This window comes from Phyllobates terribilis, unplaced genomic scaffold (genome assembly GCF_046119375.1).
Source record: "Phyllobates terribilis strain yellow unplaced genomic scaffold, ASM4611937v1 Scaffold_4__5_contigs__length_816908805, whole genome shotgun sequence".
Taxonomy (NCBI): domain Eukaryota; kingdom Metazoa; phylum Chordata; class Amphibia; order Anura; family Dendrobatidae; genus Phyllobates; species Phyllobates terribilis.
In genome coordinates this window covers 690,932,912-690,959,724 of record NW_027362764.1, presented here as the reverse complement: position 1 = coordinate 690,959,724, position 26,813 = coordinate 690,932,912, and the positions used below count along the sequence as shown (strand labels likewise).

Here is a 26,813-nt window from a genome sequence, read left to right as displayed (position 1 = left end):
TAAACCGTTCATCGCGGGGATGTGACAGAAAGAGCAAGCTGGACCCGCAACTTGGGGTGGAGCGAAACGCCCAGGAGTGAATGAAGGAAGAGGGTGAGATGGTTGCGAGTGAATTTGAGCTGCTCTTCGGGGGGGTCGTGTGGCCTGCAAAGGTGTTTTGCTTGGGTTGTGCTGTAAACTGGCCTCCAGGTTACCGGTGGTTGCCTCCAGTCATGCGGGAGTCGCTGGTCCTGGTGAAAAGAAGCCTAGTATTAAAAGTAAATAAGCAACAATGCTGGAGGCCCACGGTGATGAGAAGGATGCTGGTATTTTGCAAGGATTAAATAGCGCAAGAGAGAAAGCAAATGAAAAGAAGAAAGGAGCATGTGTGCGCTTGTGAAAAAAGGAATGGAAAAAAGGCAAAGAGGAGAGTGACCCCTGCTGGTGGAAGTAAGAAAAGGCAAAAGCCTACAGCACCTGGTATTCCCAGGCGGTCTCCCATCCAAGTACTAACCAGGCCTGACCCTGCTTAGCTTCCAAGATCAGACGAGATCGGGCGTGCTCAGGGTGGTGTGGCCGTAGGCAGAGACAGGCCTCTCACTTGCTGCTTTTCCACTTTGACGTCCGGTTGCCGGCTGCCCTTTCCAGTGCTTAGTAAGACAAGGTGCTTTTGTGCTTTCTTTTCTCTTCACTTTTTTGCTGGCTCCTTAAAAAGGTCTTGTAGACAGAACGCCCCGCTCAGAGCCGCTGAGCTCACTGATCGGCTGCCGCGCTGTCGACGGAACGTCAGCGTCGCGGCCAATGCCACTGGCCGGGAGCAGCGGCGAGACTCACCGGTAGACCTGGGTAGGGTGAGTAGAGCGCGGTTAGTTGCTTTCTAATAGCCTGCAGCCGGGGATTAACTTTTAATGAAAGGGAGCAACCCTTTTGACTGTCTGCAGCGCGCCGTACCTAGGAAGCGCACACTCACACACAGCGAGCATGCACAAGTTGCTCGCACGAGACCACATTCCCTATTTGCACCTGCAGCTTTTCCGCCACCATGCGTCAGACTCTCCTGCCTGTCTTATTATTATTTCAGGGCCTTAGCAGGAACCACCCCCTCAATTCCCTCCCGCTCCTTCCTAGCACTGAGGTTAGCTCCTGGGCAGCTGTCTGATTGGGTTAGTTACACAAGATTCTTTGAAGAAGAAGACGTTACTTCTGCTGGCCCTCGTTAGGCGGTCGCCCTCTAAAACCATCCCCTGGGCAGCTGCTGAATGCCTGGCCCCTTCACAGCGCGAGATGCTTTTAACGCCATCATTTGCATACGGCCGGCTGCGGGGTCAATAAGCACTCCTAGCCGTGGCAAGGAGCTCGGTGTGAGGCCTGGTAGAGGCGGCGGGGTTGCGTCCTTATCTTAGAGGTCTTGGGATGCTTGGGACTTCCAGCCTCTACTTTACGTAAGGTCGGTGTCCAGCAAGGCGCCACTCAATGCTAGCCGAGCTGGGCAAGATGGCAAAACGTCATCAAAATTGTCTACAATACCTGGTGTTCTCAGGAGGTGTCCCAACCAAGTATTTCCGAACCCATCTCTGCTTTGCTTCCGAGATCGGACGTATCCAAGGTGGTATGGCCAGTAGACGCTGCTTGGCCCATCGCCCGGCCAGCCTTCCTCAGGCTCGCGTGGGGACGAGAACTCTGGCCGTTCTGGGGCGGTCTCCGAAGGACCGATGCATAGGCTGTGCCGTCCCTATAGGTGTTGTTTGTTGAGCAATGAAACACCTGCCGCATCAGATGTGTTTAAAAATGGCTCGGCGCAGGGTCTCCTGCAGGCTAAACCGTTCATCGCGGGGATGTGACAGAAAGAGCAAGCTGGACCCGCAACTTGGGGTGGAGCGAAACGCCCAGGAGTGAATGAAGGAAGAGGGTGAGATGGTTGCGAGTGAATTTGAGCTGCTCTTCGGGGGGGTCGTGTGGCCTGCAAAGGTGTTTTGCTTGGGTTGTGCTGTAAACTGGCCTCCAGGTTACCGGTGGTTGCCTCCAGGTCAGCGGTGGTTGCCTCCAGTCATGCGGGAGTCGCTGGTCCTGGTGAAAAGAAGCCTAGTATTAAAAGTAAATAAGCAACAATGCTGGAGGCCCACGGTGATGAGAAGGATGCTGGTATTTTGCAAGGATTAAATAGCGCAAGAGAGAAAGCAAATGAAAAGAAGAAAGGAGCATGTGTGCGCTTGTGAAAAAAGGAATGGAAAAAAGGCATAGAGGAGAGTGACCCCTGCTGGTGGAAGTAAGAAAAGGCAAAAGCCTACAGCACCTGGTATTCCCAGGCGGTCTCCCATCCAAGTACTAACCAGGCCCGACCCTGCTTAGCTTCCAAGATCAGACGAGATCGGGCGTGTTCAGGGTGGTGTGGCCGTAGGCAGAGACAGGGCTCTCACTTGCTGCTTTTCCACTTTGACGTCCGGTTGCCGGCTGCCCTTTCCAGTGCTTAGTAAGACAAGGTGCTTTTGTGCTTTCTTTTCTCTTCACTTTTTTGCTGGCTCCTTAAAAAGGTCTTGTAGACAGAACGCCCCGCTCAGAGCCGCTGAGCTCACTGATCTGCTGCCGCGCTGTCGACGGAACGTCAGCGTCGCGGCCAATGCCACAGGCCGGGAGCAGCGGCGAGACTCACCGGTAGACCTGGGTAGGGTGAGTAGAGCGCGGTTAGTTGCTTTCTAATAGCCTGCAGCCGGGGATTAACTTTTAATGAAAGGGAGCAACCCTTTTGACTGTCTGCAGCGCGCCGTACCTAGGAAGCGCACACTCACACACAGCGAGCATGCACTAGTTGCTCGCACGAGACCACATTCCCTATTTGCACCTGCAGCTTTTCCGCCACCATGCGTCAGACTCTCCTGCCTGTCTTATTATTATTTCAGGGCCTTAGCAGGAACCACCCCCTCAATTCCCTCCCGCTCCTTCCTAGCACTGAGGTTAGCTCCTGGGCAGCTGTCTGATTGGGTTAGTTACACAAGCTTCTTTGAAGAAGAAGACGTTACTTCTGCTGGCCCTCGTTAGGCGGTCGCCCTCTAAAACCATCCCCTGGGCAGCTGCTGAAAGCCTGGCCCCTTCACAGCGCGAGATGCTTTTAACGCCATCATTTGCATACGGCCGGCTGCGGGGTCAATAAGCACTCCTAGCCGTGGCAAGGAGCTCGGTGTGAGGCCTGGTAGAGGCGGCGGGGTTGCGTCCTTATCTTAGAGGTCTTGGGGGGCTTGGGAGGCTTGGGACTTCCAGCCTCTACTTTACGTAAGGTCGGTGTCCAGCAAGGCGCCACTCAATGCTAGCCGAGCTGGGCAAGATGGCAAAACGTCATCAAAATTGTCTACAATACCTGGTGTTCTCAGGAGGTGTCCCAACCAAGTATTTCCGAACCCATCTCTGCTTTGCTTCCGAGATCGGACGTATCCAAGGTGGTATGGCCAGTAGACGCTGCTTGGCCCATCGCCCGGCCAGCCTTCCTCAGGCTCGCGTGGGGACGAGAACTCTGGCCGTTCTGGGGCGGTCTCCGAAGGACCGATGCATAGGCTGTGCCGTCCCTATAGGTGTTGTTTGTTGAGCAATGAAACACCTGCCGCATCAGATGTGTTTAAAAATGGCTCGGCGCAGGGTCTCCTGCAGGCTAAACCGTTCATCGCGGGGATGTGACAGAAAGAGCAAGCTGGACCCGCAACTTGGGGTGGAGCGAAACGCCCAGGAGTGAATGAAGGAAGAGGGTGAGATGGTTGCGAGTGAATTTGAGCTGCTCTTCGGGGGGGTCGTGTGGCCTGCAAAGGTGTTTTGCTTGGGTTGTGCTGTAAACTGGCCTCCAGGTTACCGGTGGTTGCCTCCAGGTCAGCGGTGGTTGCCTCCAGTCATGCGGGAGTCGCTGGTCCTGGTGAAAAGAAGCCTAGTATTAAAAGTAAATAAGCAACAATGCTGGAGGCCCACGGTGATGAGAAGGATGCTGGTATTTTGCAAGGATTAAATAGCGCAAGAGAGAAAGCAAATGAAAAGAAGAAAGGAGCATGTGTGCGCTTGTGAAAAAAGGAATGGAAAAAAGGCATAGAGGAGAGTGACCCCTGCTGGTGGAAGTAAGAAAAAGCAAAAGCCTACAGCACCTGGTATTCCCAGGCAGTCTCCCATCCAAGTACTAACCAGGCCCAACCCTGCTTAGCTTCCAATATCAGACAAGATCGGGCATGTTCAGGGTGGTGTGGACGTAGGCAGAGACAGGCCTCTCACTTGCTGCTTTTCCACTTTGACGTCCGGTTGCCGGCTGCCCTTTCCAGTGCTTAGTAAGACAAGGTGCTTTTGTGCTTTCTTTTCTCTTCACTTTTTTGCTGGCTCCTTAAAAAGGTCTTGTAGACAGAACGCCCCGCTCAGAGCCGCTGAGCTCACTGTTCGGCTGCCGCGCTGTCGACGGAACGTCAGCGTCGCGGCCAATGCCACAGGCTGGGAGCAGCGGCGAGACTCACCGGTAGACCTGGGTAGGGTGAGTAGAGCGCGGTTAGTTGCTTTCTAATAGCCTGCAGCCGGGGATTAACTTTTAATGAAAGGGAGCAACCCTTTTGACTGTCTGCAGCGCGCCGTACCTAGGAAGCGCACACTCACACACAGCGAGCATGCACAAGTTGCTCGCACGAGACCACATTCCCTATTTGCACCTGCAGCTTTTCCGCCACCATGCATCAGACTCTCCTGCCTGTCTTATTATTATTTCAGGGCCTTAGCAGGAACCACCCCCTCAATTCCCTCCCGCTCCTTCCTAGCACTGAGGTTAGTGTGACACCCCAGGGGTCTGGTTGCCACAGTGATAGAGATGTTATGTCTGAGAGCAGGTGGGAGGTCCTTTGGTCAGGGATCCTGTGCATGCCACACCTCCTGCCCAGTCTTGGGAGGGGAAGAACTTCCCCTATATAAACCCGGGGCTGAAGCAGGGTTAGCAGTCAAGGAGAGTAGAGACAAGAAACAGCAGAAGCAATACTACTACGAGTCAGGGGCTGGCAGCTGCAGAGCTCGCCCTGACTGAGAAGCTTTCTTACCGGACCCGGCGTCCGAGGCTGTGGGGACTAACTCTTACCCAGCAGCATAAGCCGACCGGCAGGGGATTTCAGGTCCTCAGGCCCAGAAACCCGAAGGCACGGTCACACGCGTGGGACCAGCACCGCCATCGTGGAGCGGAAGCCATTAGAAGGCCCCGAGTCACCGGCCATACGGGTGAGCATCACACGGTACACTCAGGGACGTGGGCTACTTATATCCGCTTCTAGCAAGGTAGCCAGAAGAGTACAGTCAGTTTGGGAGGCCTACAACTCCGCCTGGCCAGGGGAGATCCCATCTGCTCAAGGACTGACCAGGCCCCGTTCACTAGCAAGTACTCCGGGAGGGTCTATCGTTGTTACCAGTAAAGACCCTGAATTACACCGCACCGTCTCTGAGTGGTTCCTGCTACCCCCATCATCCACATCTGCTGCCCTGAGGCCATACCCCTCCCGTTGGGGGTTATACCATGTACGCTGCACCATCCATCCACCGGCCTCAGCGGACTGTCCTGCAGCGGCAGCTCCATAGCTGCATTCAACGGGTGGCGTAGTCGTCCTGCATCTACCGCTGTTACATCGCCGCTCAGTTTGACTCCCTGGGAACGGACCGGGTCACCGCCACGAGACTACAACCCTCAAGAGATCCGGCTCCGGGTAAGCTCCCGCGTGCGCAACGCAGCGCGACACAGGCCCAGGGGCGCGTCATTAGCTCCTGGGCAGCTGTCTGATTGGGTTAGTTACACAAGATTCTTTGAAGAAGAAGACGTTACTTCTGCTGGCCCTCGTTAGGCGGTCGCCCTCTAAAACCATCCCCTGGGCAGCTGCTGAAAGCCTGGCCCCTTCACAGCGCGAGATGCTTTTAACGCCATCATTTGCATACGGCCGGCTGCGGGGTCAATAAGCACTCCTAGCCGTGGCAAGGAGCTCGGTGTGAGGCCTGGTAGAGGCGGCGGGGTTGCGTCCTTATCTTAGAGGTCTTGGGGGGCTTGGGAGGCTTGGGACTTCCAGCCTCTACTTTACGTAAGGTCGGTGTCCAGCAAGGCGCCACTCAATGCTAGCCGAGCTGGGCAAGATGGCAAAACGTCATCAAAATTGTCTACAATACCTGGTGTTCTCAGGAGGTGTCCCAACCAAGTATTTCCGAACCCATCTCTGCTTTGCTTGCGAGATCGGACGTATCCAAGGTGGTATGGCCAGTAGACGCTGCTTGGCCCATCGCCTGGCCAGCCTTCCTCAGGCTCGCGTGGGGACGAGAACTCTGGCCGTTCTGGGGCAGTCTCCGAAGGACTGATGCATAGGCTGTGCCGTCCCTATAGGTGTTGTTTGTTGAGCAATGAAACACCTGCCGCATCAGATGTGTTTAAAAATGGCTCGGCGCAGGGTCTCCTGCAGGCTAAACCGTTCATCGCGGGGATGTGACAGAAAGAGCAAGCTGGACCCGCAACTTGGGGTGGAGCGAAACGCCCAGGAGTGAATGAAGGAAGAGGGTGAGATGGTTGCGAGTGAATTTGAGCTGCTCTTCGGGGGGGTCGTGTGGCCTGCAAAGGTGTTTTGCTTGGGTTGTGCTGTAAACTGGCCTCCAGGTTACCGGTGGTTGCCTCCAGGTCAGCGGTGGTTGCCTCCAGTCATGCGGGAGTCGCTGGTCCTGGTGAAAAGAAGCCTAGTATTAAAAGTAAATAAGCAACAATGCTGGAGGCCCACGGTGATGAGAAGGATGCTGGTATTTTGCAAGGATTAAATAGCGCAAGAGAGAAAGCAAATGAAAAGAAGAAAGGAGCATGTGTGCGCTTGTGAAAAAAGGAATAGAAAAAAGGCATAGAGGAGATTGACCCCTGCTGGTGGAAGTAAGAAAAGGCAAAAGCCTACAGCACCTGGTATTCCCAGGCGGTCTCCCATCCAAGTACTAACCAGGCCCGACCCTGCTTAGCTTCCAAGATCAGACAAGATCGGGCTTGTTCAGGGTGGTGTGGCCATAGTCAGAGACAGGCCTCTCACTTGCTGCTTTTCCACTTTGACGTCCGGTTGCCGGCTGCCCTTTCCAGTGCTTAGTAAGACAAGGTGCTTTTGTGCTTTCTTTTCTCTTCACTTTTTTGCTGGCTCCTTAAAAAGGTCTTGTAGACAGAACGCCCCGCTCAGAGCCGCTGAGCTCACTGATCGGCTGCCGCGCTGTCGACGGAACGTCAGCGTCGCGGCCAATGCCACAGGCCGGGAGCAGCGGCGAGACTCACCGGTAGACCTGGGTAGGGTGAGTAGAGCGCGGTTAGTTGCTTTCTAATAGCCTGCAGCCGGGGATTAACTTTTAATGAAAGGGAGCAACCCTTTTGACTGTCTGCAGCGCGCCGTACCTAGGAAGCGCACACTCACACACAGCGAGCATGCACAAGTTGCTCGCACGAGACCACATTCCCTATTTGCACCTGCAGCTTTTCCGCCACCATGCGTCAGACTCTCCTGCCTGTCTTATTATTATTTCAGGGCCTTAGCAGGAACCACCCCCTCAATTCCCTCCCGCTCCTTCCTAGCACTGAGGTTAGCTCCTGGGCAGCTGTCTGATTGGGTTAGTTACACAAGATTCTTTGAAGAAGAAGACGTTACTTCTGCTGGCCCTCGTTAGGCGGTCGCCCTCTAAAACCATCCCCTGGGCAGCTGCTGAATGCCTGGCCCCTTCACAGCGCGAGATGCTTTTAACGCCATCATTTGCATACGGCCGGCTGCGGGGTCAATAAGCACTCCTAGCCGTGGCAAGGAGCTCGGTGTGAGGCCTGGTAGAGGCGGCGGGGTTGCGTCCTTATCTTAGAGGTCTTGGGGGGCTTGGGATGCTTGGGACTTCCAGCCTCTACTTTACGTAAGGTCGGTGTCCAGCAAGGCGCCACTCAATGCTAGCCGAGCTGGGCAAGATGGCAAAACGTCATCAAAATTGTCTACAATACCTGGTGTTCTCAGGAGGTGTCCCAACCAAGTATTTCCGAACCCATCTCTGCTTTGCTTCCGAGATCGGACGTATCCAAGGTGGTATGGCCAGTAGACGCTGCTTGGCCCATCGCCCGGCCAGCCTTCCTCAGGCTCGCGTGGGGACGAGAACTCTGGCCGTTCTGGGGCGGTCTCCGAAGGACCGATGCATAGGCTGTGCCGTCCCTATAGGTGTTGTTTGTTGAGCAATGAAACACCTGCCGCATCAGATGTGTTTAAAAATGGCTCGGCGCAGGGTCTCCTGCAGGCTAAACTGTTCATCGCGGGGATGTGACAGAAAGAGCAAGCTGGACCCGCAACTTGGGGTGGAGCGAAACGCCCAGGAGTGAATGAAGGAAGAGGGTGAGATGGTTGCGAGTGAATTTGAGCTGCTCTTCGGGGGGGTCGTGTGGCCTGCAAAGGTGTTTTGCTTGGGTTGTGCTGTAAACTGGCCTCCAGGTTACCGGTGGTTGCCTCCAGGTCAGCGGTGGTTGCCTCCAGTCATGCGGGAGTCGCTGGTCCTGGTGAAAAGAAGCCTAGTATTAAAAGTAAATAAGCAACAATGCTGGAGGCCCACGGTGATGAGAAGGATGCTGGTATTTTGCAAGGATTAAATAGCGCAAGAGAGAAAGCAAATGAAAAGAAGAAAGGAGCATGTGTGCGCTTGTGAAAAAAGGAATGGAAAAAAGGCATAGAGGAGAGTGACCCCTGCTGGTGGAAGTAAGAAAAGGCAAAAGCCTACAGCACCTGGTATTCCCAGGCGGTCTCCCATCCAAGTACTAACCAGGCCCGACCCTGCTTAGCTTCCAAGATCAGACGAGATCGGGCGTGTTCAGAGTGGTGTGGCCGTAGGCAGAAACAGGCCTCTCACTTGCTGCTTTTCCACTTTGACGTCCGGTTGCCGGCTGCCCTTTCCAGTGCTTAGTAAGACAAGGTGCTTTTGTGCTTTCTTTTCTCTTCACTTTTTTGCTGGCTCCTTAAAAAGGTCTTGTAGACAGAACGCCCCGCTCAGAGCAGCTGAGCTCACTGATCGGCTGCCGCGCTGTCGACGGAACGTCAGCGTCGCGGCCAATGCCACAGGCCGGGAGCAGCGGCGAGACTCACCGGTAGACCTGGGTAGGGTGAGTAGAGCGCGGTTAGTTGCTTTCTAATAGCCTGCAGCCGGGGATTAACTTTTAATGAAAGGGAGCAACCCTTTTGACTGTCTGCAGCGCGCCGTACCTAGGAAGCACACACTCACACACAGCGAGCATGCACTAGTTACTCGCACGAGACCACATTCCCTATTTGCACCTGCAGCTTTTCCGCCACCATGCGTCAGACTCTCCTGCCTGTCTTATTATTATTTCAGGGCCTTAGCAGGAACCACCCCCTCAATTCCCTCCCGCTCCTTCCTAGCACTGAGGTTAGCTCCTGGGCAGCTGTCTGATTGGGTTAGTTACACAAGCTTCTTTGAAGAAGAAGACGTTACTTCTGCTGGCCCTCGTTAGGCGGTCGCCCTCTAAAACCATCCCCTGGGCAGCTGCTGAAAGCCTGGCCCCTTCACAGCGCGAGATGCTTTTAACGCCATCATTTGCATACGGCCGGCTGCGGGGTCAATAAGCACTCCTAGCCGTGGCAAGGAGCTCGGTGTGAGGCCTGGTAGAGGCGGCGGGATTGCGTCCTTATCTTAGAGGTCTTGGGGGGCTTGGGAGGCTTGGGACTTCCAGCCTCTACTTTACGTAAGGTCGGTGTCCAGCAAGGCGCCACTCAATGCTAGCCGAGCTGGGCAAGATGGCAAAACGTCATCAAAATTGTCTACAATACCTGGTGTTCTCAGGAGGTGTCCCAACCAAGTATTTCCGAACCCATCTCTGCTTTGCTTCCGAGATCGGACGTATCCAAGGTGGTATGGACAGTAGACGCTGCTTGGCCCATCGCCCGGCCAGCCTTCCTCAGGCTCGCGTGGGGACGAGAACTCTGGCCGTTCTGGGGCGGTCTCCGAAGGACCGATGCATAGGCTGTGCCGTCCCTATAGGTGTTGTTTGTTGAGCAATGAAACACCTGCCGCATCAGATGTGTTTAAAAATGGCTCGGCGCAGGGTCTCCTGCAGGCTAAACCGTTCATCGCGGGGATGTGACAGAAAGAGCAAGCTGGACCCGCAACTTGGGGTGGAGCGAAACGCCCAGGAGTGAATGAAGGAAGAGTGTGAGATGGTTGCGAGTGAATTTGAGCTGCTCTTCGGGGGGGTCGTGTGGCCTGCAAAGGTGTTTTGCTTGGGTTGTGCTGTAAACTGGCCTCCAGGTTACCGGTGGTTGCCTCCAGGTCAGCGGTGGTTGCCTCCAGTCATGCGGGAGTCGCTGGTCCTGGTGAAAAGAAGCCTAGTATTAAAAGTAAATAAGCAACAATGCTGGAGGCCCACGGTGATGAGAAGGATGCTGGTATTTTGCAAGGATTAAATAGCGCAAGAGAGAAAGCAAATGAAAAGAAGAAAGGAGCATGTGTGCGCTTGTGAAAAAAGGAATGGAAAAAAGGCATAGAGGAGAGTGGCCCCTGCTGGTGGAAGTAAGAAAAGGCAAAAGCCTACAGCACCTGGTATTCCCAGGCGGTCTCCCATCCAAGTACTAACCAGGCCCAACCCTGCTTAGCTTCCAAGATCAGACGAGATCGGGCGTGTTCAGGGTGGTGTGGCCGTAGACAGAAACAGGCCTCTCACTTGCTGCTTTTCCACTTTGACGTCCGGTTGCCGGCTGCCCTTTCCAGTGCTTAGTAAGACAAGGTGCTTTTGTGCTTTCTTTTCTCTTCACTTTTTTGCTGGCTCCTTAAAAAGGTCTTGTAGACAGAACGCCCCGCTCAGAGCCGCTGAGCTCACTGATCGGCTGCCGCGCTGTCGACGGAACGTCAGCGTCGCGGCCAATGCCACAGGCCGGGAGCAGCGGCGAGACTCACCGGTAGACCTGGGTAGGGTGAGTAGAGCGCGGTTAGTTGCTTTCTAATAGCCTGCAGCCGGGGATTAACTTTTAATGAAAGGGAGCAACCCTTTTGACTGTCTGCAGCGCGCCGTACCTAGGAAGCGCACACTCACACACAGCGAGCATGCACTAGTTGCTCGCACGAGACCACATTCCCTATTTGCACCTGCAGCTTTTCCGCCACCATGCGTCAGACTCTCCTGCCTGTCTTATTATTATTTCAGGGCCTTAGCAGGAACCACCCCCTCAATTCCCTCCCGCTCCTTCCTAGCACTGAGGTTAGCTCCTGGGCAGCTGTCTGATTGGGTTAGTTACACAAGCTTCTTTGAAGAAGAAGACGTTACTTCTGCTGGCCCTCGTTAGGCGGTCGCCCTCTAAAACCATCCCCTGGGCAGCTGCTGAAAGCCTGGCCCCTTCACAGCGCGAGATGCTTTTAACGCCATCATTTGCATACGGCCGGCTGCGGGGTCAATAAGCACTCCTAGCCGTGGCAAGGAGCTCGGTGTGAGGCCTGGTAGAGGCGGCGGGGTTGCGTCCTTATCTTAGAGGTCTTGGGGGGCTTGGGAGGCTTGGGACTTCCAGCCTCTACTTTACGTAAGGTCGGTGTCCAGCAAGGCGCCACTCAATGCTAGCCGAGCTGGGCAAGATGGCAAAACGTCATCAAAATTGTCTACAATACCTGGTGTTCTCAGGAGGTGTCCCAACCAAGTATTTCCGAACCCATCTCTGCTTTGCTTCCGAGATCGGACGTATCCAAGGTGGTATGGACAGTAGACGCTGCTTGGCCCATCGCCCGGCCAGCCTTCCTCAGGCTCGCGTGGGGACGAGAATTCTGGCCGTTCTGGGGCGGTCTCCGAAGGACCGATGCATAGGCTGTGCCGTCCCTATAGGTGTTGTTTGTTGAGCAATGAAACACCTGCCGCATCAGATGTGTTTAAAAATGGCTCGGCGCAGGGTCTCCTGCAGGCTAAACCGTTCATCGCGGGGATGTGACAGAAAGAGCAAGCTGGACCCGCAACTTGGGGTGGAGCGAAACGCCCAGGAGTGAATGAAGGAAGAGGGTGAGATGGTTGCGAGTGAATTTGAGCTGCTCTTCGGGGGGGTCGTGTGGCCTGCAAAGGTGTTTTGCTTGGGTTGTGCTGTAAACTGGCCTCCAGGTTACCGGTGGTTGCCTCCAGGTCAGCGGTGGTTGCCTCCAGTCATGCGGGAGTCGCTGGTCCTGGTGAAAAGAAGCCTAGTATTAAAAGTAAATAAGCAACAATGCTGGAGGCCCACGGTGATGAGAAGGATGCTGGTATTTTGCAAGGATTAAATAGCGCAAGAGAGAAAGCAAATGAAAAGAAGAAAGGAGCATGTGTGCGCTTGTGAAAAAAGGAATGGAAAAAAGGCATAGAGGAGAGTGACCCCTGCTGGTGGAAGTAAGAAAAGGCAAAAGCCTACAGCACCTGGTATTCCCAGGCGGTCTCCCATCCAAGTACTAACCAGGCCCAACCCTGCTTAGCTTCCAAGATCAGACAAGATCGGGCGTGTTGAGGGTGGTGTGGCCGTAGGCAGAGACAGGCCTCTCACTTGCTGCTTTTCCACTTTGACGTCCGGTTGCCGGCTGCCCTTTCCAGTGCTTAGTAAGACAAGGTGCTTTTGTGCTTTCTTTTCTCTTCACTTTTTTGCTGGCTCCTTAAAAAGGTCTTGTAGACAGAACGCCCCGCTCAGAGCCGCTGAGCTCACTGATCGGCTGCCGCGCTGTCGACGGAACGTCAGCGTCGCGGCCAATGCCACAGGCCGGGAGCAGCGGCGAGACTCACCGGTAGACCTGGGTAGGGTGAGTAGAGCGCGGTTAGTTGCTTTCTAATAGCCTGCAGCCGGGGATTAACTTTTAATGAAAGGGAGCAACCCTTTTGACTGTCTGCAGCGCGCCGTACCTAGGAAGCGCACACTCACACACAGCGAGCATGCACAAGTTGCTCGCACGAGACCACATTCCCTATTTGCACCTGCAGCTTTTCCGCCACCATGCGTCAGACTCTCCTGCCTGTCTTATTATTATTTCAGGGCCTTAGCAGGAACCACCCCCTCAATTCCCTCCCGCTCCTTCCTAGCACTGAGGTTAGCTCCTGGGCAGCTGTCTGATTGGGTTAGTTACACAAGATTCTTTGAAGAAGAAGACGTTACTTCTGCTGGCCCTCGTTAGGCGGTCGCCCTCTAAAGCCATCCCCTGGGCAGCTGCTGAAAGCCTGGCCCCTTCACAGCGCGAGATGCTTTTAACGCCATCATTTGCATACGGCCGGCTGCGGGGTCAATAAGCACTCCTAGCCGTGGCAAGGAGCTCGGTGTGAGGCCTGGTAGAGGCGGCGGGGTTGCGTCCTTATCTTAGAGGTCTTGGGGGGCTTGGGATGCTTGGGACTTCCAGCCTCTACTTTACGTAAGGTCGGTGTCCAGCAAGGCGCCACTCAATGCTAGCCGAGCTGGGCAAGATGGTAAAACGTCATCAAAATTGTCTACAATACCTGGTGTTCTCAGGAGGTGTCCCAACCAAGTATTTCCGAACCCATCTCTGCTTTGCTTCCGAGATCGGACGTATCCAAGGTGGTATGGCCAGTAGACGCTGCTTGGCCCATCGCCCGGCCAGCCTTCCTCAGGCTCGCGTGGGGACGAGAACTCTGGCCGTTCTGGGGCGGTCTCCGAAGGACCGATGCATAGGCTGTGCCGTCCCTATAGGTGTTGTTTGTTGAGCAATGAAACACCTGCCGCATCAGATGTGTTTAAAAATGGCTCGGCGCAGGGTCTCCTGCAGGCTAAACCGTTCATCGCGGGGATGTGACAGAAAGAGCAAGCTGGACCCGCAACTTGGGGTGGAGCGAAACGCCCAGGAGTGAATGAAGGAAGAGGGTGAGATGGTTGCGAGTGAATTTGAGCTGCTCTTCGGGGTGGTCGTGTGGCCTGCAAAGGTGTTTTGCTTGGGTTGTGCTGTAAACTGGCCTCCAGGTTACCGGTGGTTGCCTCCAGGTCAGCGGTGGTTGCCTCCAGTCATGCGGGAGTCGCTGGTCCTGGTGAAAAGAAGCCTAGTATTAAAAGTAAATAAGCAACAATGCTGGAGGCCCACGGTGATGAGAAGGATGCTGGTATTTTGCAAGGATTAAATAGCGCAAGAGAGAAAGCAAATGAAAAGAAGAAAGGAGCATGTGTGCGCTTGTGAAAAAAGGAATGGAAAAAAGGCATAGAGGAGAGTGACCCCTGCTGGTGGAAGTAAGAAAAGGCAAAAGCCTACAGCACCTGGTATTCCCAGGCGGTCTCCCATCCAAGTACTAACCAGCCCCAACCCTGCTTAGCTTCCGAGATCAGACGAGATCGGGCGTGTTCAGGGTGGTGTGGCCGTAGGCAGAGACAGGCCTCTCACTTGCTGCTTTTCCACTTTGACGTCCGGTTGCCGGCTGCCCTTTCCAGTGCTTAGTAAGACAAGGTGCTTTTGTGCTTTCCTTTCTCTTCACTTTTTTGCTGGCTCCTTAAAAAGGTCTTGTAGACAGAACGCCCCGCTCAGAGCCGCTGAGCTCACTGATCGGCTGCCGCGCTGTCGACGGAACGTCAGCGTCGCGGCCAATGCCACAGGCCGGGAGCAGCGGCGAGACTCACCGGTAGACCTGGGTAGGGTGAGTAGAGCGCGGTTAGTTGCTTTCTAATAGCCTGCAGCCGGGGATTAACTTTTAATGAAAGGGAGCAACCCTTTTGACTGTCTGCAGCGCGCCGTACCTAGGAAGCGCACACTCACACACAGCGAGCATGCACAAGTTGCTCGCACGAGACCACATTCCCTATTTGCACCTGCAGCTTTTCCGCCACCATGCGTCAGACTCTCCTGCCTGTCTTATTATTATTTCAGGGCCTTAGCAGGAACCACCCCCTCAATTCCCTCCCGCTCCTTCCTAGCACTGAGGTTAGCTCCTGGGCAGCTGTCTGATTGGGTTAGTTACACAAGATTCTTTGAAGAAGAAGACGTTACTTCTGCTGGCCCTCGTTAGGCGGTCGCCCTCTAAAACCATCCCCTGGGCAGCTGCTGAAAGCCTGGCCCCTTCACAGCGCGAGATGCTTTTAACGCCATCATTTGCATACGGCCGGCTGCGGGGTCAATAAGCACTCCTAGCCGTGGCAAGGAGCTCGGTGTGAGGCCTGGTAGAGGCGGCGGGGTTGCGTCCTTATCTTAGAGGTCTTGGGGGGCTTGGGATGCTTGGGACTTCCAGCCTCTACTTTACGTAAGGTCGGTGTCCAGCAAGGCGCCACTCCATGCTAGCCGAGCTGGGCAAGATGGCAAAACGTCATCAAAATTGTCTACAATACCTGGTGTTCTCAGGAGGTGTCCCAACCAAGTATTTCCGAACCCATCTCTGCTTTGCTTCCGAGATCGGACGTATCCACGGTGGTATGGCCAGTAGACGCTGCTTGGCCCATCGCCTGGCCAGCCTTCCTCAGGCTCGCGTGGGGACGAGAACTCTGGCCGTTCTGGGGCGGTCTCCGAAGGACCGATGCATAGGCTGTGCCGTCCCTATAGGTGTTGTTTGTTGAGCAATGAAACACCTGCCGCATCAGATGTGTTTAAAAATGGCTCGGCGCAGGGTCTCCTGCAGGCTAAACCGTTCATCGCGGGGATGTGACAGAAAGAGCAAGCTGGACCCGCAACTTGGGGTGGAGCGAAACGCCCAGGAGTGAATGAAGGAAGAGGGTGAGATGGTTGCGAGTGAATTTGAGCTGCTCTTCGGGGGGGTCGTGTGGCCTGCAAAGGTGTTTTGCTTGGGTTGTGCTGTAAACTGGCCTCCAGGTTACCGGTGGTTGCCTCCAGGTCAGCGGTGGTTGCCTCCAGTCATGCGGGAGTCGCTGGTCCTGGTGAAAAGAAGCCTAGTATTAAAAGTAAATAAGCAACAATGCTGGAGGCCCACGGTGATGAGAAGGATGCTGGTATTTTGCAAGGATTAAATAGCGCAAGAGAGAAAGCAAATGAAAAGAAGAAAGGAGCATGTGTGCGCTTGTGAAAAAAGGAATGGAAAAAAGGCATAGAGGAGAGTGACCCCTGCTGGTGGAAGTAAGAAAAGGCAAAAGCCTACAGCACCTGGTATTCCCAGGCGGTCTCCCATCCAAGTACTAACCAGGCCCAACCCTGCTTAGCTTCCAAGATCAGACAAGATCGGGCGTGTTGAGGGTGGTGTGGCCGTAGGCAGAGACAGGCCTCTCACTTGCTGCTTTTCCACTTTGACGTCCGGTTGCCGGCTGCCCTTTCCAGTGCTTAGTAAGACAAGGTGCTTTTGTGCTTTCTTTTCTCTTCACTTTTTTGCTGGCTCCTTAAAAAGGTCTTGTAGACAGAACGCCCCGCTCAGAGCCGCTGAGCTCACTGATCGGCTGCCGCGCTGTCGACGGAACGTCAGCGTCGCGGCCAATGCCACAGGCCGGGAGCAGCGGCGAGACTCACCGGTAGACCTGGGTAGGGTGAGTAGAGCGCGGTTAGTTGCTTTCTAATAGCCTGCAGCCGGGGATTAACTTTTAATGAAAGGGAGCAACCCTTTTGACTGTCTGCAGCGCGCCGTACCTAGGAAGCGCACACTCACACACAGCGAGCATGCACAAGTTGCTCGCACGAGACCACATTCCCTATTTGCACCTGCAGCTTTTCCGCCACCATGCGTCAGACTCTCCTGCCTGTCTTATTATTATTTCAGGGCCTTAGCAGGAACCACCCCCTCAATTCCCTCCCGCTCCTTCCTAGCACTGAGGTTAGCTCCTGGGCAGCTGTCTGATTGGGTTAGTTACACAAGATTCTTTGAAGAAGAAGACGTTACTTCTGCTGGCCCTCGTTAGGCGGTCGCCCTCTAAAGCCATCCCCTGGGCAGCTGCTGAAAGCCTGGCCCCTTCACAGCGCGAGATGCTTTTAACGCCATCATTTGCATACGGCCGGCTGCGGGGTCAATAAGCACTCCTAGCCGTGGCAAGGAGCTCGGTGTGAGGCCTGGTAGAGGCGGCGGGGTTGCGTCCTTATCTTAGAGGTCTTGGGGGGCTTGGGATGCTTGGGACTTCCAGCCTCTACTTTACGTAAGGTCGGTGTCCAGCAAGGCGCCACTCAATGCTAGCCGAGCTGGGCAAGATGGTAAAACGTCATCAAAATTGTCTACAATACCTGGTGTTCTCAGGAGGTGTCCCAACCAAGTATTTCCGAACCCATCTCTGCTTTGCTTCCGAGATCGGACGTATCCAAGGTGGTATGGCCAGTAGACGCTGCTTGGCCCATCGCCCGGCCAGCCTTCCTCAGGCTCGCGTGGGGACGAGAACTCTGGCCGTTCTGGGGCGGTCTCCGAAGGACCGATGCATAGGCTGTGCCGTCCCTATAGGTGTTGTTTGTTGAGCAATGAAACACCTGCCGCATCAGATGTGTTTAAAAATGGCTCGGCGCAGGGTCTCCTGCAGGCTAAACCGTTCATCGCGGGGATGTGACAGAAAGAGCAAGCTGGACCCGCAACTTGGGGTGGAGCGAAACGCCCAGGAGTGAATGAAGGAAGAGGGTGAGATGGTTGCGAGTGAATTTGAGCTGCTCTTCGGGGTGGTCGTGTGGCCTGCAAAGGTGTTTTGCTTGGGTTGTGCTGTAAACTGGCCTCCAGGTTACCGGTGGTTGCCTCCAGGTCAGCGGTGGTTGCCTCCAGTCATGCGGGAGTCGCTGGTCCTGGTGAAAAGAAGCCTAGTATTAAAAGTAAATAAGCAACAATGCTGGAGGCCCACGGTGATGAGAAGGATGCTGGTATTTTGCAAGGATTAAATAGCGCAAGAGAGAAAGCAAATGAAAAGAAGAAAGGAGCATGTGTGCGCTTGTGAAAAAAGGAATGGAAAAAAGGCATAGAGGAGAGTGACCCCTGCTGGTGGAAGTAAGAAAAGGCAAAAGCCTACAGCACCTGGTATTCCCAGGCGGTCTCCCATCCAAGTACTAACCAGGCCCAACCCTGCTTAGCTTCCGAGATCAGACGAGATCGGGCGTGTTCAGGGTGGTGTGGCCGTAGGCAGAGACAGGCCTCTCACTTGCTGCTTTTCCACTTTGACGTCCGGTTGCCGGCTGCCCTTTCCAGTGCTTAGTAAGACAAGGTGCTTTTGTGCTTTCCTTTCTCTTCACTTTTTTGCTGGCTCCTTAAAAAGGTCTTGTAGACAGAACGCCCCGCTCAGAGCCGCTGAGCTCACTGATCGGCTGCCGCGCTGTCGACGGAACGTCAGCGTCGCGGCCAATGCCACAGGCCGGGAGCAGCGGCGAGACTCACCGGTAGACCTGGGTAGGGTGAGTAGAGCGCGGTTAGTTGCTTTCTAATAGCCTGCAGCCGGGGATTAACTTTTAATGAAAGGGAGCAACCCTTTTGACTGTCTGCAGCGCGCCGTACCTAGGAAGCGCACACTCACACACAGCGAGCATGCACAAGTTGCTCGCACGAGACCACATTCCCTATTTGCACCTGCAGCTTTTCCGCCACCATGCGTCAGACTCTCCTGCCTGTCTTATTATTATTTCAGGGCCTTAGCAGGAACCACCCCCTCAATTCCCTCCCGCTCCTTCCTAGCACTGAGGTTAGCTCCTGGGCAGCTGTCTGATTGGGTTAGTTACACAAGATTCTTTGAAGAAGAAGACGTTACTTCTGCTGGCCCTCGTTAGGCGGTCGCCCTCTAAAACCATCCCCTGGGCAGCTGCTGAAAGCCTGGCCCCTTCACAGCGCGAGATGCTTTTAACGCCATCATTTGCATACGGCCGGCTGCGGGGTCAATAAGCACTCCTAGCCGTGGCAAGGAGCTCGGTGTGAGGCCTGGTAGAGGCGGCGGGGTTGCGTCCTTATCTTAGAGGTCTTGGGGGGCTTGGGATGCTTGGGACTTCCAGCCTCTACTTTACGTAAGGTCGGTGTCCAGCAAGGCGCCACTCCATGCTAGCCGAGCTGGGCAAGATGGCAAAACGTCATCAAAATTGTCTACAATACCTGGTGTTCTCAGGAGGTGTCCCAACCAAGTATTTCCGAACCCATCTCTGCTTTGCTTCCGAGATCGGACGTATCCACGGTGGTATGGCCAGTAGACGCTGCTTGGCCCATCGCCTGGCCAGCCTTCCTCAGGCTCGCGTGGGGACGAGAACTCTGGCCGTTCTGGGGCGGTCTCCGAAGGACCGATGCATAGGCTGTGCCGTCCCTATAGGTGTTGTTTGTTGAGCAATGAAACACCTGCCGCATCAGATGTGTTTAAAAATGGCTCGGCGCAGGGTCTCCTGCAGGCTAAACCGTTCATCGCGGGGATGTGACAGAAAGAGCAAACTGGACCCGCAACTTGGGGTGGAGCGAAACGCCCAGGAGTGAATGAAGGAAGAGGGTGAGATGGTTGCGAGTGAATTTGAGCTGCTCTTCGGGGGGGTCGTGTGGCCTGCAAAGGTGTTTTGCTTGGGTTGTGCTGTAAACTGGCCTCCAGGTTACCGGTGGTTGCCTCCAGGTCAGCGGTGGTTGCCTCCAGTCATGCGGGAGTCGCTGGTCCTGGTGAAAAGAAGCCTAGTATTAAAAGTAAATAAGCAACAATGCTGGAGGTCCACGGTGATGAGAAGGATGCTGGTATTTTGCAAGGATTAAATAGCGCAAGAGAGAAAGCAAATGAAAAGAAGAAAGGAGCATGTGTGCGCTTGTGAAAAAAGGAATGGAAAAAAGGCATAGAGGAGAGTGACCCCTGCTGGTGGAAGTAAGAAAAGGCAAAAGCCTACAGCACCTGGTATTCCCAGGTGGTCTCCCATCCAAGTACTAACCAGGCCCAACCCTGCTTAGCTTCCAAGATCAGACGAGATCGGGCGTGTTCAGGGTGGTGTGGCCGTAGGCAGAGACAGGCCTCTCACTTGCTGCTTTTCCACTTTGACGTCCGGTTGCCGGCTGCCCTTTCCAGTGCTTAGTAAGACAAGGTGCTTTTGTGCTTTCTTTTCTCTTCACTTTTTTGCTGGCTCCTTAAAAAGGTCTTGTAGACAGAACGCCCCGCTCAGAGCCGCTGAGCTCACTGATCGGCTGCCGCGCTGTCGACGGAACGTCAGCGTCGCGGCCAATGCCACAGGCCGGGAGCAGCGGCGAGACTCACCGGTAGACCTGGGTAGGGTGAGTAGAGCGCGGTTAGTTGCTTTCTAATAGCCTGCAGCCGGGGATTAACTTTTAATGAAAGGGAGCAACCCTTTTGACTGTCTGCAGCGCGCCGTACCTAGGAAGCGCACACTCACACACAGCGAGCATGCACAAGTTGCTCGCACGAGACCACATTCCCTATTTGCACCTGCAGCTTTTCCGCCACCATGCGTCAGACTCTCCTGCCTGTCTTATTATTATTTCAGGGCCTTAGCAGGAACCACCCCCTCAATTCCCTCCCGCTCCTTCCTAGCACTGAGGTTAGCTCCTGGGCAGCTGTCTGATTGGGTTAGTTACACAAGATTCTTTGAAGAAGAAGACGTTACTTCTGCTGGCCCTCGTTAGGCGGTCGCCCTCTAAAGCCATCCCCTGGGCAGCTGCTGAAAGCCTGGCCCCTTCACAGCGCGAGATGCTTTTAACGCCATCATTTGCATACGGCCGGCTGCGGGGTCAATAAGCACTCCTAGCCGTGGCAAGGAGCTCGGTGTGAGGCCTGGTAGAGGCGGCGGGGTTGCGTCCTTATCTTAGAGGTCTTGGGGGGCTTGGGATGCTTGGGACTTCCAGCCTCTACTTTACGTAAGGTCGGTGTCCAGCAAGGCGCCACTCAATGCTAGCCGAGCTGGGCAAGATGGTAAAACGTCATCAAAATTGTCTACAATACCTGGTGTTCTCAGGAGGTGTCCCAACCAAGTATTTCCGAACCCATCTCTGCTTTGCTTCCGAGATCGGATGTATCCAAGGTGGTATGGCCAGTAGACGCTGCTTGGCCCATCGCCCGGCCAGCCTTCCTCAGGCTCGCGTGGGGACGAGAACTCTGGCCGTTCTGGGGCGGTCTCCGAAGGACCGATGCATAGGCTGTGCCGTCCCTATAGGTGTTGTTTGTTGAGCAATGAAACACCTGCCGCATCAGATGTGTTTAAAAATGGCTCGGCGCAGGGTCTCCTGCAGGCTAAACCGTTCATCGCGGGGATGTGACAGAAAGAGCAAGCTGGACCCGCAACTTGGGGTGGAGCGAAACACCCAGGAGTGAATGAAGGAAGAGGGTGAGATGGTTGCGAGTGAATTTGAGCTGCTCTTCGGGGTGGTCGTGTGGCCTGCAAAGGTGTTTTGCTTGGGTTGTGCTGTAAACTGGCCTCCAGGTTACCGGTGGTTGCCTCCAGGTCAGCGGTGGTTGCCTCCAGTCATGCGGGAGTCGCTGGTCCTGGTGAAAAGAAGCCTAGTATTAAAAGTAAATAAGCAACAATGCTGGAGGCCCACGGTGATGAGAAGGATGCTGGTATTTTGCAAGGATTAAATAGCGCAAGAGAGAAAGCAAATGAAAAGAAGAAAGGAGCATGTGTGCGCTTGTGAAAAAAGGAATGGAAAAAAGGCATAGAGGAGAGTGACCCCTGCTGGTGGAAGTAAGAAAAGGCAAAAGCCTACAGCACCTGGTATTCCCAGGTGGTCTCCCATCCAAGTACTAACCAGGCCCAACCCTGCTTAGCTTCCGAGATCAGACGAGATCGGGCGTGTTCAGGGTGGTGTGGCCGTAGGCAGAGACAGGCCTCTCACTTGCTGCTTTTCCACTTTGACGTCCGGTTGCCGGCTGCCCTTTCCAGTGCTTAGTAAGACAAGGTGCTTTTGTGCTTTCCTTTCTCTTCACTTTTTTGCTGGCTCCTTAAAAAGGTCTTGTAGACAGAACGCCCCGCTCAGAGCCGCTGAGCTCACTGATCGGCTGCCGCGCTGTCGACGGAACGTCAGCGTCGCGGCCAATGCCACAGGCCGGGAGCAGCGGCGAGACTCACCGGTAGACCTGGGTAGGGTGAGTAGAGCGCGGTTAGTTGCTTTCTAATAGCCTGCAGCCGGGGATTAACTTTTAATGAAAGGGAGCAACCCTTTTGACTGTCTGCAGCGCGCCGTACCTAGGAAGCGCACACTCACACACAGCGAGCATGCACAAGTTGCTCGCACGAGACCACATTCCCTATTTGCACCTGCAGCTTTTCCGCCACCATGTGTCAGACTCTCCTGCCTGTCTTATTATTATTTCAGGGCCTTAGCAGGAACCACCCCCTCAATTCCCTCCCGCTCCTTCCTAGCACTGAGGTTAGCTCCTGGGCAGCTGTCTGATTGGGTTAGTTACACAAGATTCTTTGAAGAAGAAGACGTTACTTCTGCTGGCCCTCGTTAGGCGGTCGCCCTCTAAAACCATCCCCTGGGCAGCTGCTGAAAGCCTGGCCCCTTCACAGCGCGAGATGCTTTTAACGCCATCATTTGCATACGGCCGGCTGCGGGGTCAATAAGCACTCCTAGCCGTGGCAAGGAGCTCGGTGTGAGGCCTGGTAGAGGCGGCGGGGTTGCGTCCTTATCTTAGAGGTCTTGGGGGGCTTGGGATGCTTGGGACTTCCAGCCTCTACTTTACGTAAGGTCGGTGTCCAGCAAGGCGCCACTCCATGCTAGCCGAGCTGGGCAAGATGGCAAAACGTCATCAAAATTGTCTACAATACCTGGTGTTCTCAGGAGGTGTCCCAACCAAGTATTTCCGAACCCATCTCTGCTTTGCTTCCGAGATCGGACGTATCCACGGTGGTATGGCCAGTAGACGCTGCTTGGCCCATCGCCTGGCCAGCCTTCCTCAGGCTCGCGTGGGGACGAGAACTCTGGCCGTTCTGGGGCGGTCTCCGAAGGACCGATGCATAGGCTGTGCCGTCCCTATAGGTGTTGTTTGTTGAGCAATGAAACACCTGCCGCATCAGATGTGTTTAAAAATGGCTCGGCGCAGGGTCTCCTGCAGGCTAAACCGTTCATCGCGGGGATGTGACAGAAAGAGCAAACTGGACCCGCAACTTGGGGTGGAGCGAAACGCCCAGGAGTGAATGAAGGAAGAGGGTGAGATGGTTGCGAGTGAATTTGAGCTGCTCTTCGGGGGGGTCGTGTGGCCTGCAAAGGTGTTTTGCTTGGGTTGTGCTGTAAACTGGCCTCCAGGTTACCGGTGGTTGCCTCCAGGTCAGCGGTGGTTGCCTCCAGTCATGCGGGAGTCGCTGGTCCTGGTGAAAAGAAGCCTAGTATTAAAAGTAAATAAGCAACAATGCTGGAGGCCCACGGTGATGAGAAGGATGCTGGTATTTTGCAAGGATTAAATAGCGCAAGAGAGAAAGCAAATGAAAAGAAGAAAGGAGCATGTGTGCGCTTGTGAAAAAAGGAATGGAAAAAAGGCATAGAGGAGAGTGACCCCTGCTGGTGGAAGTAAGAAAAGGCAAAAGCCTACAGCACCTGGTATTCCCAGGCGGTCTCCCATCCAAGTATTAACCAGGCCTGACCCTGCTTAGCTTCTGAGATCAGACAATATCGGGCGTGTTCAGGGTGGTGTGGCCGTAAGCAGAGACAGGCATCTCACTTGCTGCTTTTCCACTTTGACGTCCGGTTGCCGGCTGCCCTTTCCAGTGCTTAGTAAGACAAGGTGCTTTTGTGCTTTCTTTTCTCTTCACTTTTTTGCTGGCTCCTTAAAAAGGTCTTGTAGACAGAACGCCCCGCTCAGAGCCGCTGAGCTCACTGATCGGCTGCCGCGCTGTCGACGGAACGTCAGCGTCGCGGCCAATGCCACAGGCCGGGAGCAGCGGCGAGACTCACCGGTAGACCTGGGTAGGGTGAGTAGAGCGCGGTTAGTTGCTTTCTAATAGCCTGCAGCCGGGGATTAACTTTTAATGAAAGGGAGCAACCCTTTTGACTGTCTGCAGCGCGCCGTACCTAGGAAGCGCACACTCACACACAGCGAGCATGCACAAGTTGCTCGCACGAGACCACATTCCCTATTTGCACCTGCAGCTTTTCCGCCACCATGCGTCAGACTCTCCTGCCTGTCTTATTATTATTTCAGGGCCTTAGCAGGAACCACCCCCTCAATTCCCTCCCGCTCCTTCCTAGCACTGAGGTTAGCTCCTGGGCAGCTGTCTGATTGGGTTAGTTACACAAGATTCTTTGAAGAAGAAGACGTTACTTCTGCTGGCCCTCGTTAGGCGGTCGCCCTCTAAAACCATCCCCTGGGCAGCTGCTGAAAGCCTGGCCCCTTCACAGCGCGAGATGCTTTTAACGCCATCATTTGCATACGGCCGGCTGCGGGGTCAATAAGCACTCCTAGCCGTGGCAAGGAGCTCGGTGTGAGGTCTGGTAGAGGCGGCGGGGTTGCGTCCTTATCTTAGAGGTCTTGGGGGGCTTGGGATGCTTGGGACTTCCAGCCTCTACTTTACGTAAGGTCGGTGTCCAGCAAGGCGCCACTCAATGCTAGCCGAGCTGGGCAAGATGGCAAAACGTCATCAAAATTGTCTACAATACCTGGTGTTCTCAGGAGGTGTCCCAACCAAGTATTTCCGAACCCATCTCTGCTTTGCTTCCGAGATCGGACGTATCCAAGATGGTATGGCCAGTAGACGCTGCTTGGCCCATCGCCCGGCCAGCCTTCCTCAGGCTCGCGTGGGGACGAGAACTCTGGCCGTTCTGGGGCGGTCTCCGAAGGACCGATGCATAGGCTGTGCCGTCCCTATAGGTGTTGTTTGTTGAGCAATGAAACACCTGCCGCATCAGATGTGTTTAAAAATGGCTCGGCGCAGGGTCTCCTGCAGGCTAAACCGTTCATCGCGGGGATGTGACAGAAAGAGCAAGCTGGACCCGCAACTTGGGGTGGAGCGAAACGCCCAGGAGTGAATGAAGGAAGAGGGTGAGATGGTTGCGAGTGAATTTGAGCTGCTCTTCGGGGGGGTCGTGTGGCCTGCAAAGGTGTTTTGCTTGGGTTGTGCTGTAAACTGGCCTCCAGGTTACCGGTGGTTGCCTCCAGGTCAGCGGTGGTTGCCTCCAGTCATGCGGGAGTCGCTGGTCCTGGTGAAAAGAAGCCTAGTATTAAAAGTAAATAAGCAACAATGCTGGAGGCCCACGGTGATGAGAAGGATGCTGGTATTTTGCAAGGATTAAATAGCGCAAGAGAGAAAGCAAATGAAAAGAAGAAAGGAGCATGTGTGCGCTTGTGAAAAAAGGAATGGAAAAAAGGCAAAGAGGAGAGTGACCCCTGCTGGTGGAAGTAAGAAAAGGCAAAAGCCTACAGCACCTGGTATTCCCAGGCAGTCTCCCATTCAAGTACTAACCAGGCCTGACCCTGCTTAGCTTCTGAGATCAGACAAGATCGGGCGTGTTCAGGGTGGTGTGGCCGTAGGCAGAGACAGGCCTCTCACTTGCTGCTTTTCCACTTTGACGTCCGGTTGCCGGCTGCCCTTTCCAGTGCTTAGTAAGACAAGGTGCTTTTGTGCTTTCTTTTCTCTTCACTTTTTTGCTGGCTCCTTAAAAAGGTCTTGTAGACAGAACACCCCGCTCAGGGCCGCTGAGCTCACTGATCGGCTGCCGCGCTGTCGACGGAACGTCAGCGTCGCGGCCAATGCCACAGGCCGGGAGCAGCGGCGAGACTCACCGGTAGACCTGGGTAGGGTGAGTAGAGCGCGGTTAGTTGCTTTCTAATAGCCTGCAGCCGGGGATTAACTTTTAATGAAAGGGAGCAACCCTTTTGACTGTCTGCTGCGCGCCGTACCTAGGAAGCGCACACTCACACACAGCGAGCATGCACAAGTTGCTCGCACGAGACCACATTCCCTATTTGCACCTGCAGCTTTTCCGCCACCATGCGTCAGACTCTCCTGCCTGTCTTATTATTATTTCAGGGCCTTAGCAGGAACCACCCCCTCAATTCCCTCCCGCTCCTTCCTAGCACTGAGGTTAGCTCCTGGGCAGCTGTCTGATTGGGTTAGTTACACAAGCTTCTTTGAAGAAGAAGACGTTACTTCTGCTGGCCCTCGTTAGGCGGTCGCCCTCTAAAACCATCCCCTGGGCAGCTGCTGAAAGCCTGGCCCCTTCACAGCGCGAGATGCTTTTAACGCCATCATTTGCATACGGCCGGCTGCGGGGTCAATAAGCACTCCTAGCCGTGGCAAGGAGCTCGGTGTGAGGCCTGGTAGAGGCGGCGGGGTTGCGTCCTTATCTTAGAGGTCTTGGGGGGCTTGGGATGCTTGGGACTTCCAGCCTCTACTTTACGTAAGGTCGGTGTCCAGCAAGGCGCCACTCAATGCTAGCCGAGCTGGGCAAGATGGCAAAACGTCATCAAAATTGTCTACAATACCTGGTGTTCTCAGGAGGTGTCCCAACCAAGTATTTCCGAACCCATCTCTGCTTTGCTTCCGAGATCGGACGTATCCAAGGTGGTATGGCCAGTAGACGCTGCTTGGCCCATCGCCCGGCCAGCCTTCCTCAGGCTCGCGTGGGGATGAGAACTCTGGCCGTTCTGGGGCGGTCTCCGAAGGACCGATGCATAGGCTGTGCCGTCCCTATAGGTGTTGTTTGTTGAGCAATGAAACACCTGCCGCATCAGATGTGTTTAAAAATGGCTCGGCGCAGGGTCTCCTGCAGGCTAAACCGTTCATCGCGGGGATGTGACAGAAAGAGCAAGCTGGACCCGCAACTTGGGGTGGAGCGAAACGCCCAGGAGTGAATGAAGGAAGAGGGTGAGATGGTTGCGAGTGAATTTGAGCTGCTCTTCGGGGGGGTCGTGTGGCCTGCAAAGGTGTTTTGCTTGGGTTGTGCTGTAAACTGGCCTCCAGGTTACCGGTGGTTGCCTCCAGGTCAGCGGTGGTTGCCTCCAGTCATGCGGGAGTCGCTGGTCCTGGTGAAAAGAAGCCTAGTATTAAAAATAAATAAGCAACAATGCTGGAGGCCCACGGTGATGAGAAGGATG

The 26,813-nt window shown here is 54.6% G+C and overlaps 11 non-coding genes and 3 pseudogenes across 11 annotated transcripts; all 14 read right to left on the bottom strand.

Annotated features, from left to right (window-relative positions):
- Positions 1-444: 444 nt before the first annotated feature.
- Positions 445-563, bottom strand: LOC141266443 (5S ribosomal RNA). Its single transcript, XR_012320479.1, has one exon. It is a non-coding gene; the product is annotated as a 5S ribosomal RNA (ribosomal RNA).
- Positions 564-2,260: 1,697 nt separating this feature from the next.
- On the bottom strand, positions 2,261-2,379 carry LOC141268098 (5S ribosomal RNA). The gene has a single exon (XR_012321370.1). It is a non-coding gene; the product is annotated as a 5S ribosomal RNA (ribosomal RNA).
- A 1,706-nt stretch (positions 2,380-4,085) lies between these two features.
- On the bottom strand, positions 4,086-4,204 carry LOC141267797 (5S ribosomal RNA; annotated as a pseudogene).
- Positions 4,205-6,880: 2,676 nt separating this feature from the next.
- LOC141267176 (5S ribosomal RNA) lies at positions 6,881-6,999 on the bottom strand. Its single transcript, XR_012321189.1, has one exon. It is a non-coding gene; the product is annotated as a 5S ribosomal RNA (ribosomal RNA).
- Positions 7,000-8,705: 1,706 nt separating this feature from the next.
- On the bottom strand, positions 8,706-8,824 carry LOC141269387 (5S ribosomal RNA). The gene has a single exon (XR_012321501.1). It is a non-coding gene; the product is annotated as a 5S ribosomal RNA (ribosomal RNA).
- Positions 8,825-10,530: 1,706 nt separating this feature from the next.
- On the bottom strand, positions 10,531-10,649 carry LOC141268509 (5S ribosomal RNA). The gene has a single exon (XR_012321412.1). It is a non-coding gene; the product is annotated as a 5S ribosomal RNA (ribosomal RNA).
- A 1,706-nt stretch (positions 10,650-12,355) lies between these two features.
- Positions 12,356-12,474, bottom strand: LOC141266478 (5S ribosomal RNA). Its single transcript, XR_012320515.1, has one exon. It is a non-coding gene; the product is annotated as a 5S ribosomal RNA (ribosomal RNA).
- Positions 12,475-14,180: 1,706 nt separating this feature from the next.
- On the bottom strand, positions 14,181-14,299 carry LOC141269843 (5S ribosomal RNA). The gene has a single exon (XR_012321546.1). It is a non-coding gene; the product is annotated as a 5S ribosomal RNA (ribosomal RNA).
- Positions 14,300-16,005: 1,706 nt separating this feature from the next.
- LOC141266476 (5S ribosomal RNA) lies at positions 16,006-16,124 on the bottom strand. The gene has a single exon (XR_012320514.1). It is a non-coding gene; the product is annotated as a 5S ribosomal RNA (ribosomal RNA).
- A 1,706-nt stretch (positions 16,125-17,830) lies between these two features.
- Positions 17,831-17,949, bottom strand: LOC141267528 (5S ribosomal RNA). Its single transcript, XR_012321313.1, has one exon. It is a non-coding gene; the product is annotated as a 5S ribosomal RNA (ribosomal RNA).
- Positions 17,950-19,655: 1,706 nt separating this feature from the next.
- Positions 19,656-19,774, bottom strand: LOC141267103 (5S ribosomal RNA). Its single transcript, XR_012321118.1, has one exon. It is a non-coding gene; the product is annotated as a 5S ribosomal RNA (ribosomal RNA).
- A 1,706-nt stretch (positions 19,775-21,480) lies between these two features.
- On the bottom strand, positions 21,481-21,599 carry LOC141268515 (5S ribosomal RNA). The gene has a single exon (XR_012321413.1). It is a non-coding gene; the product is annotated as a 5S ribosomal RNA (ribosomal RNA).
- A 1,706-nt stretch (positions 21,600-23,305) lies between these two features.
- Positions 23,306-23,424, bottom strand: LOC141268598 (5S ribosomal RNA; annotated as a pseudogene).
- A 1,706-nt stretch (positions 23,425-25,130) lies between these two features.
- Positions 25,131-25,249, bottom strand: LOC141267379 (5S ribosomal RNA; annotated as a pseudogene).
- Between the last annotated feature and the right edge of the window lie 1,564 nt (positions 25,250-26,813).